This window comes from Aegilops tauschii, chromosome 7, assembly GCF_002575655.3.
Source record: "Aegilops tauschii subsp. strangulata cultivar AL8/78 chromosome 7, Aet v6.0, whole genome shotgun sequence".
NCBI lineage: Eukaryota > Viridiplantae > Streptophyta > Magnoliopsida > Poales > Poaceae > Aegilops > Aegilops tauschii.
In genome coordinates, this window is record NC_053041.3 from 220,912,122 (window position 1) to 220,927,498 (window position 15,377).

The window sequence follows — 15,377 nt, forward strand, 5'->3', positions numbered from 1 at the left end:
CCGATCCTTTAGTGCCCCGTACCGTATGTAGCGCATACTATTTTTCGTAAGAACACATTTTCCACTTCTTGATAACATGCAGCCCACTGATGAAGGCCCAATAGAGGAGCCCATAATTAACTGGAAGGGAGGCTCTCACATGAATCCGGCCCAGGTACATGCTCATGGTCCCCTAAACATAAATAAGTAAATAAATAAAGCTAAATGCCCATGCACCAGTTCTTTAAATTCACGATTTAACAAGAGGATATTATTTCCTATGATAGTGTCGTTACATTCAGTCGATATCATTCTTAGGCAAAGATAGCGACCAGTCTTCTTTCTCCCACCATTTTCTTCCTGCAACCAGCGGACCCATGCAAATCGTAGTCAATGTCGTAAATAGTTTCAGTCCATTTTTATTTTTCAATAAGAATGTCCAACCCAGCCCAGCATATTGGCGACAACACTTTATCCTCCGCCTTGGTGCACTCGCCGCGGCGCCGCCGTCCGGCTCTGTCAACATAGTGAATCGGGAGAGGACTGTAGATGTGAGTATGACAGTATGGGCCCACCAGGTACACTCCGGAACACAAGCAGAGCGCCTCTTTTACTACTCAGATGCACCCATCGTTTTTTACTCTATTCCACCCTGCTGATATCTGGGACCCACATCATTTTCAACGTATAGTCAATTAACGACAGAATTGCACAATTTTTTTGAGGATTTGTTTGGAGGAGCAGGCTATAAACTGGGTTGTGCGGTCTTTGTGGCTCGTCTAACAACATGATCAGCCCAGCAGTTTTTTCTTTGGGAAAATAAGTAGACTACTATTTCTTTTCGAAGAATATCCAAGCTAGGCCTATTTGTTTTCTCCGACTTACTGGGCTGCAAATCTTTCAAGACGAGGAGGGATGCACTCTGGCCTGGCCAAAGAGTTTGGTCAGTATCTGTTAAAAGTGAATGGGAAAATTAGTTTCTTTTTTTATTTTTGTTCTTCACTGATATTTTATATTTCATTAGATTTTAACATGACATAGTACTAATTTATTTTTAAATTTGTTTTAGTATGGCTAATAGTTTTTGGATTAGGAATATTTTGTTCCCCAGAAAAAATTGTGAATTTTCAAAATTTTGCACATTTTTAGTTCAATATTTAACCTTGGTACTGACGGGCAGCAATTCTAAAAATGGAAAATGGGCTGCAATAAATTCCATATGAATTAGAAAATGAGTAAAAATTATAAAAATAATAGAAAATGGGTTGTACAGGCCACAAATTTCGAGGCTGACTTGGTTACGCAAGGCTTTGTCAGTCAACACACGATTCTAGCAGCAGTAACTGTTGGATGTCCATCCAACGGCCGACGTGCTTCTTCAATCTCTGATCTTCCTGCTCCAGCCGCCTAAACCAGCGCTGGTGGTACTGCCTGCTCCCTCCTTTTGTGGCCCGCTGTCATGCCGCACAGGCTTCAACGGCCCACCCCACTCCCTCCGCTGGCCTGGCCGCACGCAATCAACTGCCTCCTTATTACGCGAAAAAAATGATTCCTCCCACTGACATCTGGGGCGCACCGGTTCGGAGGCTGACCTGTGGGCCTACTAAGTTGACGCGTACGCAGGGCTTTGTCAATTTAGTCAACAAACGATTCTAGCAGCAGTGACCGGCGGATTTGAATCGAACGGTCCTGCTGTTTCTACAATCGCTGCTCTTCTTGCACCAGCCGCCCAAACCAGCGCCGGCGAGACCGCCTGCTCCTGCCTCCAGTGGCCGGCTGTGCTACCATTGAGGCCTCACTGCCCCCTACTACTCCCACCGCTGGCCAGGCCCTGCGGCGACGGCAGGCTCACACCGAAACCGAACCAGTGAACCCTTGTACTCCTCTTCGCGTGGGCTTCCACTACCGCGTCTCACTACACCACAACACTTAATTGGGAGCAATCAACTGCCAGGAGAAATACCAGATTAATGGCAAACTATCTGTCAAAAATCTTATTACTGCCGGTAGAAATACTTAAGGGCGGGTGAACTGCCGGTAGAAGTTTAGCAACGCAGGCATATAAACTGCCGGCAACGATGTCCACGTTTTAGGTCACCTTATCTGCCGGGAGAACTGAACCCCGACTCATTATCTGCCGGTACTGTGTGTGCGGAGATATTTCAGCCAAAAGATAAAAGAAATAGGCGCCGCACCTCACCCTCACCTCTTCTATTCCCCCAAGTCGCGCCCCCAAATCAGGCAGCCTTCCACCCCCGATCCCATCGGCCGCCGACCACCCTTCACCGCTCCCGACCTCAACGGCAGTCGATAACCCTCCGCCATCCCCGACCCTAGCCTCACCCTCCACCGTCCCCAAACCCCTACCGCACCCGGCTTCCTTCCCGACCACCGTGGCCGGCTAGGGTTTGATGCCGTCGGTCCTCCTGGTCGTTCTCCGGTTGGTGGCTAGAGGAAACGGCTTCCACCCTCCTTCTAAAGCATGTGAGCACGGATCTGGCTCCTCCCACCGTTCATTCCTCTCTCCTGCTTGGAGCCGCCTGTGACCACGGATCTGGCTCTCCTCCACCAGCGGCGACTGGGATGGCGCGGATCCACCTCTTCTCCACAAGCCCCAGCCGAGACGACGTGGATTCGCATCTCCTCCTCCCTCCCCGCTATGGCCGCCTTTATCCGTTGCACCCCCGCCTTGCAGCTCCGCTTCTGGACGGAGATTTGGAGGAGTACCCGCCACTCACAGTGGCTTCAAGCCTTCTTCCCAACTGGCCCCAGAGGCACAACATTAAGGGTGCAAGCTCGACTGATTCAACGGTCTGCCTTGGCGTGATGGCTCCCCGTCAACAACTAGGTTGACCATGGCCTATGCTAGCTTGTAAGCCCCTTATTCTTGTGCACCTAATTGATGGGGCTCTCTTCATTCAATGAATTATCTTGATCTCGTAACTATTTTCAATCTAATGATAAGATCCGATTTATGCAAATCTTCTATACATTGTTTAGGTAGTAGGTATCATATTATTGGTTTAGAATACTGGTTCTGTTCCTGGGGAAAAAGTATTGCTTGAATTGTATCTTGATCATCAGACCAGATTCATGAATTACTAGATGTTTCATGTAAGCTGTCTAGGGTCTGAAGTCCCTTTGTTCACATAGTACATTTTTGTTTCTGTATTTGGATATTTATTTATTCTATAAATATAAGTGTTGCAAACTTCTGTGAAGTCTGATAAAAATAGAATAATGCAGCAGTTTTCCCCCCTGTTCCAGTCTGCTGGAAGTTCTCTGCTGCCTCCCCAAGACGCTGGTAGGTCACCTCCATCGATGCTCTCTCCGCCGCTTCCACAAGCCGCCAGACTGTACAATTCTGCAAGGTACAAGTTGCTCCTCCGGTGCTCCCTCTTACTGAGCTCTTGTTGTATATATTGGGAAGAGAAATATGCTTTGAATCATCTCCATGAGGATGTGGAATTACATTTATGGAAGGTTCATATTCAAATTACTTAAAACATGAAGCAATGATCTCCTTTTAAATATGTTTGACTAGTAAATGGTATTTCTATGTAGCAGCTGTGTGCGCAAGAAAGATAATACATGATATCACCCACTTTCATGCCTTGGCTTAATAAAGTGACATTAGTGAAAAGTAAAAACTGACAACTATACTTACTGGTAGACTGGTACCTAGCACAAGTATAGGGTCTTGTAGACTGGTGCAAGAAGAAATTAAAACCATTCCAAACAGGTCCTTTATGGTTTTTTGTTGGATGTCTGCATTCTAGCTAAAGATGACCTTGAAGTTAATTGTCCTCCATCTTGCTGTGATATTCAACTTTCTCTGTTTTCTTTCGACTCTTCTATTTTTCCTGTCGTAATGATAGTCATGCGATAAGTGGCAGTACTATGTCAGAGTGATGTTGCTCTGCTTTGTACCAACTTAGAATTCATGTTTTAGACTAACCTCAAATTTCAGCTCGGCATTATAACTTAGGTCTTGAAAGGTTTGACAAGATCTTGAAGGTGTTGGAGGTTGGGCAAGATCCGCAAGGCGTCCATACTAGTTTTTTCTGCTAATTTTGGTAGTAGCTTCTCTGTTTGTGTTCTGCAAAATCCGACGGAAAAAGCAAGTGCTATGTTTTTATAATATAGATGATTATATTAGGCAACTAAAGTGTGTGCTTTTCTTTCCAGTTTTCAGGTACATGCTTATCTACGTGACACCTAACGTGTCAATCCTAATGTGCCACGCATTCTCGTTTCAGGAAAAAGAATGGAAAAGGAAGAGAAGAAGACAATGCTGAAGCACAAGAGCAAGAGAGGCTAGCTATACTTAAAGCAAGGAACAGTGAGGATTTTGAATGATTTGGGTCCTTCACATTTTCAAATCTAAAAGAAGATTTTGGAGGCCGAGCCAGTCAGCGACAAAATAAAAGGAAGAAGGTGATCTGTTTGGTTACTGCATCTATTGTACAATTGCATCTATCATAAAACTGCATCTTGTTACATGCTTTGCGCAGCTCACTTTGTCATGCACATTAATTCATGCTTTGCACAGTTCACTGTGTCATGCATATTAATTCATGCTTTTTGCAGTTCACTTTGTCATGCACATATTAGGTGCACGTTGATGTTAAGTTTGCACATCATCTTGTTGTAGAGCAATCTAGAAAATCCTAGTGTTAAAGTAACTCGAGTTCTTAGATCCTAAATAACTAGAGATACTCCTTGAGCAGCATAGATGATATACTTTTATTCTTGTCAGCCCGCCTGAATGCACAAGAGAGCCTAGCTGTTGCTCAAAGACTGAATGCACAACCCACTGCAGCCCAGTCTATGAGAATAGCAGACCAGCAAGCCTGAGATGATGTGTTTCCAAAATAACTGAGTGTTGACTAATACCTTAGTACTACCATGTTTTTCTTTAAGCTGGCCCGCCCAGCTATTTTGTTGTAGCTCGGCCACTGATCCAAATTAAATTCCATCCCATTCAAATCCTATAGCAACTTCTTTGTAGGATAGTTCTCTATCATTTAAATCCTATGTCACACGTAAAAATAAATAAGCTTTCACTAGTATGTTGTAACTTGGCATCAAATCAATGTATATTACCCGAAGATAATAATATCTTCCTGTGAACACTAGACACAAATCTGAGCAGTATAGACTCCATTTGCAAATCAATTCCATATCCCTAATCATAGTTTTCACTAGTACGGAGTAAGTTGTAACTTGACATTCGAACCGAGCAGTATATACTCCTTTTGGGAAGTTTTTGTATGCGCAGTTCAAATAATTCCCTGCGTGATCTAATTATGTAATATTGCTTGCTGTGATGATGAGGTGCTGCACATTTAGAAGAGTTTTATTTATGCGGATCAGTTAAACTGCAGCATGTCAAAATCTTCAATGTGTTAATTGAAAATCTGAAACAAGAGATCCATTTTGAGTTTTCCATTTGGTGCAGGTTTCTCAAAGATTGACAAGTTGATGGAGGTTTGGAAGAACTACAGGCTGACGAAGATTATGAACGCCTACAGTTAAGTCGGTGTAGTGATAATGTAATATGCCTTGTTTGTTGAACCCGGATACTTGCTCTGCTCAATTTGTTGGTTGTTAAGTCAATGTATGCTCATGTTGGTTGTGTGGTGCATTAAGAAATAAATGTGTTTCTCCTTTTTTGGCACAACTTCAGCTTGGTTGTGTGGTACACCTAAAAACAAATGTATGCACTTCTTTTGTGGCACAACGTCTTTGTATATGATTGCTATGATTATTGAATGAAGTTCAAGATTTTTTATGAGGCCTTTATGTAACTTCAATTGAGATGTATATATAAATTGCATGATACATCCTGATTGCTTGAACATAGCGAATGGATGCTAAATTAGGGAGATATGTTGCCCTTTGCTAGTGAAACTAACGTGATGGCATATTAATTGCCGGGCAAGCATGCTTTTCCGGGCAGTTCCACTGCCGGTATTTGTAGTCTCCCGTGCCTTGACCAATCTGCCGGGAAAATATTAACTGCCGGCAAATACACGTGTCAGGGCAGAAAAACTGCCGGGAATAGTTTATCTGCCGGGACAAGTAATCCCTGGCAGCCGTTCTCGTGGCAGTTCTATCTGCCGGGAGAATTGCTATCCCGGTAGTTCTATCTGCCGGGACAAGGCCTTTCTCCCGGCAGATTACATGCCGTTGCATTGGTGTTGTGGTGTAGTGTCTTCCCCGGCGCTGCGTCGTCCCTTCCTAGGCCTCGCCGTCTTCCACCGCCCTGGTGCTCTCGTCGCGGCGTGGTCAACGTGGTCAAGGAACGACTTCCATCGAAAAAGTACTGTACGTGAAGAGGCTGACAGCTGGGTCCACGGCCGCAGCAAGGAAGTGCCTCCTTATTACGCGGAAAATAATGATTCCTCCACCTGACAGCAGGGACCCACCGGACGGGCCATCGCATTTCATGAAAAAAACATTTTCCCCCTGACTGCTGGGACCCACCAGCTACATCTTCGCACGCAAGGAAGTGCGTCCATATTACGGGCAAAAAAATGATTCGCCCCCTGACTGCTGGGACCCACCAGCTACATCTTCGCACGCAAGGAAGTGCCTGACAGTCGGGACCCACCTGGTCGAAGCGTACGTAGCGTTGTCATTCTGGTGGCAAACATGTACGTACATACTGGTCGATTGGTTTGTCTGCAGGCTGCAGCGATGAACCGTGGCTGAGTAAGGAAGGACACGTGTCGTAGTAGAGGCGCAGACGTAGGATGCACACGTACGTACAGCGGCCATGGTGCAAAAAAGTAAATACGGCCACGTATGTACATACGGGCGGGGTCTCGAATGCCCACTCACGCATACATACGGCCAGGGCTCGTGTACATGGCTGGGTCAGAACAGAGAAGTTGCGCCATCGTCGTGTTCATGGGGAGGCAACGGAATGCGTCGTGTTCATCGGGAGGCAACAGAATACGTTGTGTTCATCGGGAGCCAACCGGCTTGGACGAAACAGAAGATTGAAACGAGGCCTGGCGTACCGCAGAATGGAGGAAACGGCCTTGTGTTCGACCGGCCACGGTCGAAACGGGATCCTGTTCATCGGGAGGGGTCTGGCGTACCGCAAAATGGAGGAAACGGACCTCCTACGGTCAAAAGAGGGTCTTGTTGATCGGGAGGGGTGTGGCGTACCGCAAAACGGAGGAAACAGACTTGTGTTGGAGCGCTACGGTCGAAACGGGGGTCCTGTTCATCGGGTGGGGTGTGGCGTATCGCAAAACGGGACTCCACGAGATACTGTTCATCTCCACCGTCGACTGCCTCCATGGGCTACTGTTCATCCACCGTCGACTGCCTCCACGGGCTCCTGTTCATCCACCGTCGACCTCCTCCAGCCTCCACGTGCGACTGTTCATCCACGGGCTCCTGTTCATCCAGCCTCCACCGGCTACTGTTCAACCAGCCCTCTCCACGGGGTCCTCTTCAAGCACCCCTCCACGGGCTACTGTTCATCCAGCCCTCCATCGGCTACTATTCAACGAGCCCTCCACCGGCTACTGTTCAACCAGCCCTTCACGGGGTCCTGTTCATCCAGCCCTCCATGGGGTCCTGTTCATCCACCGGCTCGATCGATCGGGGCCCTGTTCATCCACCGGTTACGGCCTCTACTACCATGGGGTCATGTTCATCCAACCCCCACCGGGAACTGTTCATCCAAGCCCCCCAACAACGCTCACTGTTCATCAAGGGAAGGAGGCAACAGTGTTCGATCGACTTCAGTAAGCAACAGTAGCGAAGGAATCGCTCGATCGGGTTCTGTTAACAGCCATCGATCGATCGCTCGGGTTCAGTAACGCGTAGCCTGCAGTGCAATCGCTCGGGTTCAGTAGGAGAACGCCTCGCTCGGGTTCAGTTAGAGCCCAACGCCTCGCACCCACGCGCCTATGTGTACGAGAGAAACGCGCATCACTCGGCCCCCGACCACCCATCGTAACCGAGAACTCCCTGATATTTTCCTCGCCCTCGCTTCTACCACGGTTTTCTCCGTCATGGACGGCCCAAAGAATGTCATGCAACTGCGTCTCTGGCCCGCCCAGGACGAAAATCTCATTTTCTGTCATGATTTTTTGTCACATAAGTAGGAGGCCACCACATCTATCATGATACCGGGTTGTCACAATTATCGTCATAGAAGTGTCATAAGCATGACAGAAAAAAAAATTCGTTTGGCCCAAAATGTCACGGATGTGTCTTTTTTTGTAGTGTGGATCACCATCGTACCCCCTTGCCAAACTCATGGCAAGGTACACAATAGGCCTGGTACACAACATAGCATACTTTATAGAACCTATGGCTGAGGCATAGGGAATGACTTTCATTCTCTTTCTATTTTCTGCAGTGGTCGGGCATTGAGTCTGACTCAACTTCACACCTTGTAACACAGGCAAGAACCCTTTCTTTGACTGATCCATTTTGAACTTCTTAAAAAAATCAAGGTATGTGCTTTGTGAAAGTCCAATTAAGCGTCTTGATCTATCTCTATAGATCTTGATGCCCAATATATAAGCAGCTTCACCGAGGTCTTTCATTGAAAAATTCTTATTCAAGTATCCTTTTATGCTATCCAGAAAGTTTGTATTATTTCCAATCAACAATATGTCATCCACATATAATATTAGAAATGCTACAGAGCTCCCACTCACGTTCTTGTAAATACAGGCTTCTCTAAAAGTTTGTATAAAACCATATGCTTTGATCACGCTATCAAAGTGTATATTCCAACTCCGAGAGGCTTGCACCAGTCCATAAATGGATCGCTGGAGCTTGCACACTCACTACAAAAAAAGACACATCCGTGACATTTTGGGCCGTACGAAATTTTTTCCTGTCATACTTATGACACTTCTATGACGATAATTGTGACAAAACCCGGTATCATCATAGATGTGGTGGGCTCCTACTTCTATGACAAAAAATCATGACAGAAAATGGGCTTTTCGTCCTGGGCGGGTCGGAGACGCAGCTCCATGACATTCTTTGGGCCGTCCATGACGGGAAAAACCGTGGTAGAAGCAAGGGCGAGGAAAATATCGGGGTGTTCCCGGTTACGGTGGGTGGTCGGGGCCGAGCGATGCACATTTCTCTCGTACACACACGCGTGGGTGCGAGGCGTTGGGCTCTAACTGAACCCGAGCGAGGCGTTGGGCTCTAACTGAACCCGAGCGATTGCGCTGCAGGCTACGCGTTACTGAACCCGAGCGATCGATCGATGGCTGTTAACTGAACCCAATCGAGCGATTCCTTCGCTACTACTGCTAACTGAAGCCGATCGATGCTGCCTCTGGATGAACAGTGAGCGTTGCTAGGGGGATTTGGATGACTAGTTCCTGGTGGGGGTGGATGAACAGAACCCCGTGGTGTTGCCTCTGGATGAACAGGACCCCGATCGATCGAGCCGGTTGGGGCTGGATGAACAGGACCCCATGGAGGGCTGGATGAACAGGACCACCCCATGGAGGGCTGGATAAACAGTAGACGGTGGAGGGCTGGATGAATAGTAGCTCATGGAGGGGTGGTTGAACAGGAGCCCGTGGAGAGGGCTGGTTGAACAGTAGCCGGTGGAGTAGCGCGCGGTGGAGGCTGGATGAACAGGAGCCCGTGGATGAACAGTCGCAGGTGGAGGCTGGAGGAGGTCGACGGTGGATGAACAGTAGCCTTTGGAGGCTGGAGGGGGTCGACGGTGGAGATGAACAGTATCTCGTGGAGTCCCGTTTTGCGGTATTCCACACCCCTCCCGATGTATAGGACCCCCGTTTCGACCGTAGCGCTCCAACACAAGTCCGTTTCTTCCGTTTTGCGGTACGCCACACCCCTCCCGATCAACAAGACCCCCGTTTCGACCGTAGGAGGTCTGTTTCCTCCGTTTTGCGGTACGCCAGACCCCTCCCGATGAACAGGATCCCGTTTCGACCGTGGCCGGTCGAACACAAGGCCGTTTCCTCCGTTCTGCGGTACGCCAGGCCTCGTTTCCATCGGCTATTCCGTCCAAGCCGGTTGGCTCCCACGCGTTCCGTTGCCTCCCGATGAACATGACGCATTCCGTTGCCTCCCCATGAACACGACGACGACGCAGTTTTTCCGTTCCGACCCAGCCATGTACACAAGCCCTGGCCGTACGTATGCGCGAGTAGGTGTCGAGACCCCGCCCGTATGAACGTACGTGGCCGTACTTTCTTTCTTGCACCCTGGCCGCTGTACGTACGTGTACATGCTACGTGCGCGCCTCTACTACGACACGTGCACGCCTCTACATCGACCAGTATGTACGTACACGTTCGAGACCAGAATGACAATGCTACGTACGCTTCGACCAGGTGGGTCCCGACTGTCAGGTACTTCCTTCCGTGCGAAGATGTAGCTAGTGGGTCCCAGCAGTCAGGGGGGCGGATCGTTTTTTTTGCCCGGACGCACTTCCTTGCGTGCGAAGATGTAGCTGGTGGATTCCAGCAGTCAGGGGGGAAACATTTTTTCGTGAAATACGGTGGCCCGTCCGGTGGGTCCCTGCTGTCAGGTGGAGGAATAATTATTTTGCGCGTAATAAGGAGGCACTTCCTTGCGGCCGCCGTGGACCCAGCTGTCAGCCTCTCCACATACAATACTCTTCCGATGGAAGTCATTCCTTGACCACATTGACCACGCCGAGCCGAGAGCACCAGGGCGGTGGATGACGGCGAGGCCTAGGACGTGGACGACACGGAGCCGGGGAAGACGCGACAGTGGAAGCCCGCGCGGAGAGGAGTACGAGGGTTCACTGGTTCGGCTGCGGTGTGAGGCTGCCGTCGCCGCAGGGCCTGGCCAGCGGTGGGAATAGTAGGGGTGGTGAGGCCTCCGCGGCAGCACAACCGGCCACGGGAGGCAGGAGCATGCGGCACGACCGGCGCTGCTTTGGGCGGCTGGAGCAAGAAGACTAGAGGTTGAAGAAGCACTACGGTCGTTGGATGGACATCGTACGGTCACTGGAGTTAGAATCGTTCATATTGACTAAGTTGACAAAGCACTCCGTCCCCATCAACTTAGTAAGCCCACAAGTCAGCCTCCCACCAAGGTGGGTCCCAACTAGCAGGGGGAGTATTCATTTTTTTGTGCGTAATAAGGAGGCACTTCCGGTGGGTCCGAGCTGACAGCGGGGGGAACGTTTTTTTCACGAAATACGGTGGCCCGTCCGGTGGGTCCCAGCTGTCAGGGGGGAAATGTTTTTTTCGCCAAATACGGTGGCCCGTCCGGTGGTCCCTGCTGTCAGGTGGAGGAATAATTATTTTCCGCGTAATAAGGAGGCACTTCCTTGCCGCGGCCGTGGACCCAGCTATCAGCCTCTCCATGTACAGTCCACGTCCGATGGAAGCCGTTCCTTGACCACGTTGACCACGCCGCGCCGAGAGCACCAGGGCGGTGGACGACGGCGAGGCCTAGGAAGGGGACGACGCGGAGTCGGGGAAGACGCGGCAGTGGAAGCCCGCGCGGAGAGGAGTACGAGGGTTCACTGGTTCGGCTGCGGTGTGAGGCTGCCGTCGCCGCAGAATAATAGGGGGTGTGGGTGAGTGGAGGGATGGCCTGGCCAGCGGTGGGAGTAGTAGGGGGCAGTGAGGCCGCTGCGGCAGCACAGCCGGCCACGGGAGGCAGGAGCAGGCGGCACGACCAGCGCTGCTTTGGGAGGCTGGAGCAAGAAGACCAGAGGTTGAAGAAGCACTACGGCCGTTGGATGGACATCGTACGGTCACTGCAGCTAGAATCATTCATATTGACTAAGTTGGCAAAGCCCTTGGTACGCGTCAACTCAGTAGGCCCACAGGTCAGCTTCCGAAATGGTGCGCCCCAGATGTCAGGGGGAGGAATCATTTTTTGGGCGGGTAAAGCTAGAATATCCGAGATTGAAGAAGAAGCACGACATCCATTGGATGGACATCCAACGGCCACTGCTGCTAGAACCGTGTGTTGAATAATAAGTTGACAAAGCCTTGCATACGCGTCAACTTCTTTTTTTCAGGGGACGCGTCAACTTATTAGGACCACAAGTGTGTGGCAGAGAACTTATAGCCCATTTACGATTTGTAAGAATGTACAGCCCATTTTTGAATTCTAATGGAATTTACTACAACCCATTTACAGTTTGTTAAAAGTACAGGCCATTTTCTAGCTAGGACAACGATTAATAATTTCAACCAACCATTCAAGACATAATTCAATAAAATTTCCCACATTTTGATGGGATCCGAAATATTTTTATCCCGAAATTTCTAGTCAGATTAAATATAAATTTGTATTACGTAAAAATCTAACGAAACATTGCGCGCGCAACAATTAAAAATTAAGATTTTCAAAATCCATAAATAATATGTTATAAACTAATTTCATGTTTGGTGCATTTTTTATAGTTACTGCCCAGTTTTTATAATTACATCTCATTTATTATTTTTTAAAGCCCATTTTCCTGTTAAGCCTAACGCATCCCTCCTAGGAAAGATTTGCAGCCCAGCGGGGCGGAGAGTAACAAGTTGACCTTGCCTGGGTATTCGTCAAAAAAACATATAGCTGGGCTAGCCATTTTCATCTTGAAAAAAATTAATATCTGGGCTGGATATCTGTCCTGGGCTAGACGGGCCACAACCCGTCCAGTTAATACCCTGCTCTCCTCTGAACAACAACGAAAACATCGCCAAGAAAAACTCTGAAGTGCTCACACCTAAAAAACACAAATACTGCTCGAGCTACTTGGTCCCAGCTGTCGGCCGCACCTTGTGCAATTCTCTCGTTTATATTGACTACATAGGTTGACAATGGTGTGGGACCGTGATGTCAGGAAACCAGAAGGAAGCAAAAAAATATAGTTGTACATAATAAGGAGGCACTTGCGTACGTACGGCTATGGCCCTAGTGGGTCCCTACTGTCATCTAGTCAAAATAAAGTCATCTCCTGAATCCTCATGTTCATTGACCATGTTAACAATGCTCGGCGCCACGGCGAGCGCAACAACTCGAAGGACGACGGAGAGGGCCTCGCGGGCCCTACGGATGGTCTGATACAGCGCCCACTGCTCATTCAGGAAGCCAGGATCATCGGACACCTATGAGCAGCTTCGAAAGACTGAGATGGCATGAAACGGTAAGGCCGCGCTTGGGAGCTCTGGTTTATTTCACACCTGTATTAAGATACAAGTGTAATTTACTCGTCATCGGAAACAACGCGTAAAATACAGGCGAACGAAACTGAGGGCCCGAGGTCTGTAAGTAAAACCGGCGGGTTACGCGTGTAATTTGAGAGACCAGTGTATATTTTACTAGTCGAAATCGACCAACCAAGCGCTTCGCCCGTGACCATCTGCTTTTATCTACAAGCGTCAGTTTTACAAGCGGTTTTGGTTGGAAAACGATGATCCAATCACGGACTAAGATGATGAGTTGGTCAGAAGATCATATGGTTTCACGTCTAACCTACCTGACTTGTCGTATAGGCTATGAATGAAACATAAGACATTGAACTTCTTAAGCACGGAAACAACAGAAGAGGATGATCTTCCTAACAAGAAAATCACTGGCATTAGATTGACATGCAAAACAATACGAAACATTATTCTCAGGAGGCACGGTGAACAGCTCGTGATGCCGCATGCCACAACATTCCAAGCTCAACTTTGCAATCAAACACAAGGCCTGGCATTACATAGACAATATTCAGAACAAACTCTTAAAATATCTTACATAAGTCAACATTCATGTGACTATGCATCTCAGCAGAGTAAATATTTACTTCTGAACTGAAGACAGGAATAGGAAAAAACGATCGACATTGCTCACAGCAAAGGGCGTCCCACTCAAAAATAGCAAATGCATGTCTTCTGGCTAACATCAATGAGCAAAAATTGACAAGGTTTTCCAATTCCAATATATTAAACTAATGTCAACTTTGACAAGCTTTTCCCATTCAAAATATGTAATGCCTATGACTGTGGAACGGGCAGGGTTTGTCATCAGTTTGTCATCTGATAGTCCGGCGGCTCAAGGTGACGACGAATGATTAGAGAACCATTCGATGTATTGTGCATGATGAAGTATTATGGAGGACACGAACCATCTGAACATTTTGTGCAGTTCCACTAAAATCAAGATGAGCATCCCTGTGGAATTCGTATTTATATGCTGCCAGAAAACAAAGACACATCAGCACACACATGAATATTGGCCCCAGTGTCAACCCACCAATTGGTGGACTAACAAACTGAAAGTACGGTAAACAGATTACCATACCCAGATGCCCCATCATTGTTGCTTTGAGTGACATTGACAGACTTGGAGTCCTGTCCTGGCTTCTTGGTACTTGTTTGGGCACTTGTTTGCCCAGTGTTCCTCTGAACCACAAGTAAAGCAACCATTTCCATTTTGTCTTTCTTCTTACCCTTCTTATTGGCCGACGCTGGCAACACCATTCAAACATATAGTCCGGTGGCTCAAGGTGACGACGAATGATTAGAGAACCATTCGATGTATTGTGCATGATGAAGTATTATGGAGGACACAAACCATCTGAACATTTTGTGCAGTTCCACTAAAATCAAGCTGAGCATCCCTGTGGATATCGTATTTATATGCTGCAAGAAAACAAAGACACAGCAGCACACACATGAATATTGGCCCCAGTGTCAACCCACCAATCGGTGGACTAACAAACTGAAAGTACGGTAAACAGATTACCATACCCAGATGCCCCATCATTGTTGCTTAGAATGACATTGACAGATTTGGAGTCCTGTCCTGGCTTCCTGTACTTGTTTGGGCACTTTTTGCCCAGTGCACTCCACGTGTTGTAGAGTTTCCTATGCTCTCTGCAGACTAGTCATGTCACCAGCATCTACTAATACTCTGTAAAGCTTCTCGATCATTCCTTGTGTAATGTAGCGCAAACAGTGACTGCTTTTTTCTGCAAAGTGGTAAGACCAACTGGACCCACTAATGTAGCAGTTTGCCTTAGATACATTGGCTCCTTTTGTGCAGTTCAACTAAAATCAAAGTCGGAATAAAACCGAGCTTTAATTTTGATATCCCTGTAAGCAACAATAGGTATAAGGGAAACAATTACTGAGAAATAACGGTTGATGACTTGTACTCCCAGAAGAAAAACATCTACTGATCTACCTTATCTTAATGGGAAACAAAGCAGGAGAGTAGCAATTCTCAATCATTGTGATTCATTCATATTAACTGAGACATTATCTTAACAATGCCTTGTTTCAACATGTATAAAGAACGACAAAGCAGAAAAGTATCATTCCTAAAACAATGCGACTGATTCATTTTAACAGAGACATTATCTTAACAATACCTTGGTTAAACATGCAGAAAGAACTACAAAGCAGGAT

The 15,377-nt window shown here is 47.6% G+C and overlaps 1 long non-coding RNA gene across 2 annotated transcripts; it reads left to right on the forward strand.

Moving 5' to 3' along the window:
* The first annotated feature begins 2,200 nt into the window (after positions 1-2,200).
* On the forward strand, positions 2,201-5,773 carry LOC109731691 (uncharacterized). Of its 2 annotated transcripts, XR_012190372.1 has the most exons (5): positions 2,201-2,463; positions 2,552-2,851; positions 3,226-3,350; positions 4,239-4,416; positions 5,441-5,773. It is a non-coding gene; the product is annotated as an uncharacterized lncRNA (long non-coding RNA). The 2 variants fall into 2 exon arrangements; XR_002225171.4 differs by lacking the exon at positions 2,201-2,463 and having other exon boundaries at positions 2,561-2,851; positions 4,168-4,416.
* Positions 5,774-15,377: the final 9,604 nt, after the last annotated feature.